The sequence below is a fragment of the Carassius auratus genome, unplaced genomic scaffold, assembly GCF_003368295.1.
Source record: "Carassius auratus strain Wakin unplaced genomic scaffold, ASM336829v1 scaf_tig00216164, whole genome shotgun sequence".
Taxonomy (NCBI): Eukaryota; Metazoa; Chordata; class Actinopteri; order Cypriniformes; family Cyprinidae; genus Carassius; species Carassius auratus.
Window position 1 is genome coordinate 319,092 of NW_020528437.1, and position 6,209 is coordinate 325,300.

Genomic DNA, 6,209 nt, shown 5'->3' on the forward strand with positions numbered 1-6,209 from the left:
TGCGTATATCTGCCCATAGAGGACCTGCCGGGGTAGGCGGTGGGAGGGCATGCAGATAACGTGTCCAACCCATCGCAGTTGCCGCCTAGCAATGGTTGCCTCCATGCTGCTGGAATTAGTGCACTGTAGGATGTCCGCATGGGGGATTTTGTCTTTCCATGTGTCAACTAGTATGAGCTGGAGGCATCTGATGTGAAAGCCTTCAAGGCCCCGAATATGCCTGCGAATTGGCCATGAGTCCAAGCTTCCGCACTGAATAGCAGGGTGGAAACACAGACTGCCTGGTAGACGGCTGCTTTGGTGAAGGTACGGAGATCTTTATTAGCAAAGACTCTAGATCGAAGTCTACCAAAGGCATGCGTGCCTGGACCTCGTTGTCTATGAGACAGGTGGGTGTTAGGATACTTCCGAGGTAACAAAAGTGCTGAACAACCTTTACTGGTGTGCCATGGATGTAGAATTCAGGAGGTGTAAGGATGGGGGCTTTGGTCTGTGCAATGATCTCAGTCTTTTGGATGTTGATTCATAGGCCACAAGCTTGGTAGACTGCGCATACAACATCCAGTGTGTGCTGCAGTGCAGTAGGGCTATGAACTAGGAGGACACAGTCATCAGCGTATTGCAGTTCATGAATTGTGGTGGTGGTGGTGGTGTTGGTGATGGCTTGCAGGCGGCAAAGGTTAAAGAGGTTCCCGTCCAGACGAAACTGTAGGCAGACACCATCGTCGGGGCTAGGGGGATTGCGGGAGAGGAGGGTGACTGCTGCCAGGAAGAGATTGAAGATTACTGGAGCCAGTACACATCCCTGTTTCACTCCTACCTGCACAGGAAAGGAGGGGGATTGAGATGTACCCACAATTACACGAGCCTGCATGCCATCATGAAACTGCTGTAGGATTTCCAGAAACCTTGGAGGCACTCCAAACTTCTCCAGAATGACCCAAAGGACTTGGCGGTCAATGGTGTCAAAAGCCTTTGCCAGGTCGATGAAGGCAATGAACAGATCTTTGTTCTGTTCTCTAGCCTTCTCCTGCAATTGGCGTAGAACAAAGATCATGTCGGAGGTGGACCGATCCTTTCTGAAGCCGCACTGTGACTCAGGAAGGATTCTCTCTGTGATGTGCTTAGTAAGACGAAACAGCATGACCTTTGTTAATACTTTCCCTGCCACAGAGAGCAGGGATATCCCACGACTGTCTCCACAGATGGACTTGTCGCCCTTTTTCTTGTGGATAGTAACAATGTGAGAGTCTTTCCAGCCTTATGGAACAGCTTTTTGTGCCCATATTATCTGGATAAATTGGTGGAGATTTTTGGTGAGCAGATACCCACCTTTCTTTAGAGCCTCTGCAGGGATTCCATCAGGACCAGCAGAGTTATTGTCCTTGAGACTTCGTACTGCTACCAGGACTTCTGAGAATCTGGGAGGGTCATCTAGCTCATGCACAGGTGGGAGCTTTGGAAGGCGCTGCAGGACAGTGGGGTCAGTCGGATTATATTGGTTAAGAAGGGTGTTAAAATGTTCAGCCCAACGTTCAAGAATTTCTTGTTTGTCCTTGTGCAGAATTGTGCTGTCTGCAGATCTGATAGGGGTGATTCTCCGTTTTTGGGGTCCTTACAGTGATTTTATTGCATTGTAAAAAGCTTGAGAGTTGTTGGTGTCCGCATAACCTTGAATTTCATGGGCTTTCCTAAGCCACCAGTCATTTTCCATTATGCAAAGCCGTCGATGCACCTCAGCACGGATCTTACTCCATTGTGAGTGTAGAGAGGGAGATTGTGGGTTGGAGAGGTGGGCAGAGAGGGCTTTGCGCTTCTCCTCCAGAAGGTTGTGTATTTCAAGAGAGCTGTCGTCAAACCAGTCCTGGTGACGTTTGGAGGTGAAACCAATTGTATCGGAAGCGGCTTGTTGTATAGCTGAGCTAAGGTTAGCCCATGCGCTTTCAGCTGTATTGCATAGGGGATGAGTGATGGTGGAGGAAAGGTTATTAGCCAAGCAGCGACGGTACGATGCAGTAATGTCAGGAGATTTTAAAGCTTGAGTGTTGAGCCGTCTTGAGGGTTGTTGCCTGGTGTGTTGAGGTCGGACCTTTAGATGTATCTTAGATCTGATCAGCCGATGGTCTGTCCAGCACTCTGCCCCACGCATTGCTCGGGTGATGGAGATTTCATGTAGATCTTGTTGCCGGGTTATAATGTAGTCCAGTAGGTGCCAGTGTTTTGATCTGGGGTGCATCCATGATGCTTTGTATTTATTTTTCATTTGAAAAGTTGTATTGGTTATGACCAGTTTATGCTTGTAGCAGAGGGAGAGGAGTCGCAGGCCATTCTTGTTCATGTTGCCTAAACCATGTTTCCCGATTACCCCAGGCCAGAGCATGTTGCTGGTGCCTGCTCTGGCATTGAAATCTCCCGAAAGTATAAGTTTATCAGTTTGAGGAACTTTGTGAAGAGCTCTGTCAAGAGACTCGTAAAAGCCCCCTTTGATGCTTTCTTCAGCATCCAGAGTTGGTGCATAAGTGCTTATCAAGGTTGCATAGCGACCCTTCACAAGGGGAATGCGCCAAGTCATCAGCCGCTCACTGATTCCCACAGGAGACTCTGGGATGTTCTGTAGCAGTCTGCTTTTAATGGCAAAACCTACTCCATGTAGACGGCGGGAATCTTCTGGAAGGCCCTTCCAAAAGAAGGTGTATCCTTGCCTGACTTCTATTAGCGAGTCCTCTCCTGAGAGTCGGGTCTCACTCAAAGCTGCAATGTCGATGTTGTATTTGTTAAGCTTGCTCGCAACCAGGGCAGTGCGCCTGCGGGGTCGGTCAGTTCCAATCTGCACATCAAGAAGTGTGCGTACGTTCCATGTAGCCAAAATTAATAGTTTCGATTTATATTTTCGACCGCGTAATGGGATGCCTTGATGACAGCGGGTGCCGCCCAGGAGTGTAGGGAACAGGCAATGTTTGGGTCACCTTTTCTAGACCCTCCCCCCGTGCGGACCCTAAAGAGGCTGCTCAGTCACATAAGAAGCTACCGAAGGTGGACGCTGTTCCAACCCATCCACACAACGACCATCACGCTTGTGCCACCTCCGTGCAGGGCTCATGCTAAAGGCTGCCAGTCTGATCCAAGACCTGCCTCCGTCACATTTACCATATCGCCGTAGGACTTGTAAGGTGAAGTGATAGCATACACAGAGAGTGAATTAATGTGAAGAAAGAGGTGCGCAAACCCTATCTCCACAACTTCACTCTAGAATCCAATATCCAGTGCAGGAGATGAACTCTAGACAACCAGATGGATGGTGGAGTTGCAGGGGGCTGCCAGGTCTGTTGAGCCTGCCTCTCGCGTGTCTTAAATGATAAAAGTACTTGCACTGTAAAAACTATTAAGACTGTGTCTGTTCCCCGAATAGTGAGGTCAAAATATAATATAATGTAGGATCTAGAAAAAAATCTTATCGCAATTAAACCAGAAAAATGTAAAGTAAATGAACAAAAATAATTTTTAAAGTTTGGGCTCATAAATATTAGATCACTCAGACCAAAAGCAGTTATTGTAAATTAAATTATCACAGATTATAGTTTTGATGTACTCTGCTTGACTGAAACCTGGCTAAAACCAAATGATTATTTTGGTCTAAATGAGTCTACTCCACCAAACTACTGTTATAAGCATGAGCCCCGTCAGACTGGTCGTGGCGGGGGTGTTGCAACAATATATAGTGATATTCTCAATGTTACCCAGAAAACAGGATACAGGTTTAACTCTTTTGAAATACTTCTGCTAAATGTTACTCTGTCAGACATGCAAAAGAAATCTAATGTATCTCTTGCTCTGGCTACTGTGTATAGACCACCAGGGCCGTATACAGAATTCCTAAAATAATTTGCAGATATCCTCTCAGACCTTCTAGTTACAGTTGATAAGGCGCGAATCATGGGAGATTTTAATATTCACGTTGATAATGCAAATGATACATTAGGACTTGCGTTTACTGACCTAATAAACTCTTTTGGAGTCAAGCAAAATGTCACCGGGCCCACTCATCGTTTTAATCATACACTAGATTTAATTATATCACATGGAATCGATCTTACTGCTATAGATATTGTACCTCAAAGTGATAATATTACAGACCATTTCCTTGTATCGTGCATGCTGCGTATAACTGATATTAACTATATGTCTCAGCGATACCGTCTGGGCAGAACTATTGTTCCAGCCACCAAAGATAGATTTGCAAATAACCTGCCTGATCTATCTCAACTGCTATTTGTACCCAAAAATACACATGAATTAGACTAAATTACTGACAACATGGGCACTATTTTCTTTAATACATTAGAAGCTGTTGCCCCCATCAAATTGAAAAAGGTTAGAGAAAAACGTACTGTACCATGGTATAACAGTAATACTCACTCTCTCAAGAAATAAACTCGTAGTCTTGAACGCAAATGGAGAAAAACTAACTTAGAAGTTTTTAGGATTGCATGGAAAAACAGTATGTCCAGCTATAGACAGGCTCTAAAAACTGCTAGGGCAGAGCATATTCACAAACTCATTGAAAATAACCAAAACAATCCAAGGTTTTTATTTAGCACAGTGGCTAAGTTAACAAATTACCAGGCGCCACCTGATTCAAATATTCCACCAACGTTAAATAGTAATGACTTTATGAATTTCTTCACTGATAAAATAAATAACATTAGAAATACAATAGCGAATGTAGAGTCTACAGCGTCTAACACTTCAGTTTCATCCATCGCTCCCGAAGATAAACTGCAGTGCTTTACAAATATAGGACAGGAAGAGCTAAATAAACTTATCACTGTATCTAAACCAACAACATGTTTATTAGATCCTGTACCCACTAAATTACTGAAAGAGCTGTTACCTGTAGCCGAAGAACCACTTCTCAATATCATTAACTCGTCGTTATCTTTAGGTCACGTCCCAAAACCATTAAAGCTGGCGGTTATCAAGCCTCTTATTAAGAAACCAAAACTAGATCCTAGTGTACTGGCAAATTATAGGCCTATTTCAAATCTTCCATTTATGTCTAACATTTTAGAAAAAGATGTGTCTGCTCAATTGAGCACCTTTCTGCACAAAAATGATCTGTATGAAGAATTTCAGTCAGGTTTTAGGCCCCACCATAGCACAGAAACTGCACTTGTTAAAATTACAAATGACCTGCTCCTTGCGTCAGATCAAGGCTGCATCTCATTTCTAGTCTTACTTGATCTTAGTGCTGCGTTCGACACCATAGATCATGACATACTCATAGATCGATTACAAAACTATACAGGTATTCAAGGGCAGGTTCTAAGATGGTTTAGATCCTACCTGTCCGATCGCTACCATTTTGTTAACTTAAATGGGGTGTCATCTCATTTATCATCAGTAAAATATGGAGTGCCACAAGGATCCGTCCTAGGTCCCCTTCTATTTTCAATATACATGTTGCCCCTTGGTAATATTATTAGAAAATACGGAATTAGCTTCCACTGTTATGCTGATGATACTCAGCTATATATCTCAACAAGACCAGATGAAACTTCCCAATTATCTAAGCTAACAGAGTGTGTTAAAATTGTAAAAGATTGGATGACAAATAATTTTCTCCAATTAAATTTGGATAAGACAGAGATACTAATTATTGGACCAAAAAACACTACACTGAATTGTGTAGATTACAATCTGCAACTAGATGGATGTACTGTTACTTCCATTACAGTCAGAAATCTGGGTGTTATATTAGACAGCAATTTCTCTTTTGAAAATCATATTTCCAATGTTACAAAAACTGCATTATTCCATTTTAGAAACATTGCCAAGCTACGAAACATGTTATCTGTTTCTGATGCAGAAAAGCTAGTTCATGCATTCATGACCTCTAGACTGGACTATTGTAATGCACTTCTAGGTGGTTGTCCTGCTTCGTCAATAAACAAGCTACAGGTAGTCCAAAATGCATCAGCTAGAGTCCTTACGAGGTCAAGAAAATATGATCATATTACCCCAATTTTACAGTCTCTGCACTGGCTACCAATTAAGTTCCGTATCAGTTACAAATTATCATTACTTACCTATAAGGCCCTAAATGGTTTAGCTCCTGCGTACCTAACTAGCCTTCTACCTCGCTACAACCCATCACGCTCCCTAAGGTCACAAAATGCTGGACTTTTGGTAGTTCCTAGGATAGCAAAGTC

At 43.3% G+C, this 6,209-nt stretch overlaps 1 pseudogene; it reads right to left on the minus strand.

The window, feature by feature from the left end:
• Positions 1 to 365: 365 nt before the first annotated feature.
• LOC113097262 (uncharacterized) lies at positions 366 to 2,953 on the minus strand (annotated as a pseudogene).
• Positions 2,954 to 6,209: the final 3,256 nt, after the last annotated feature.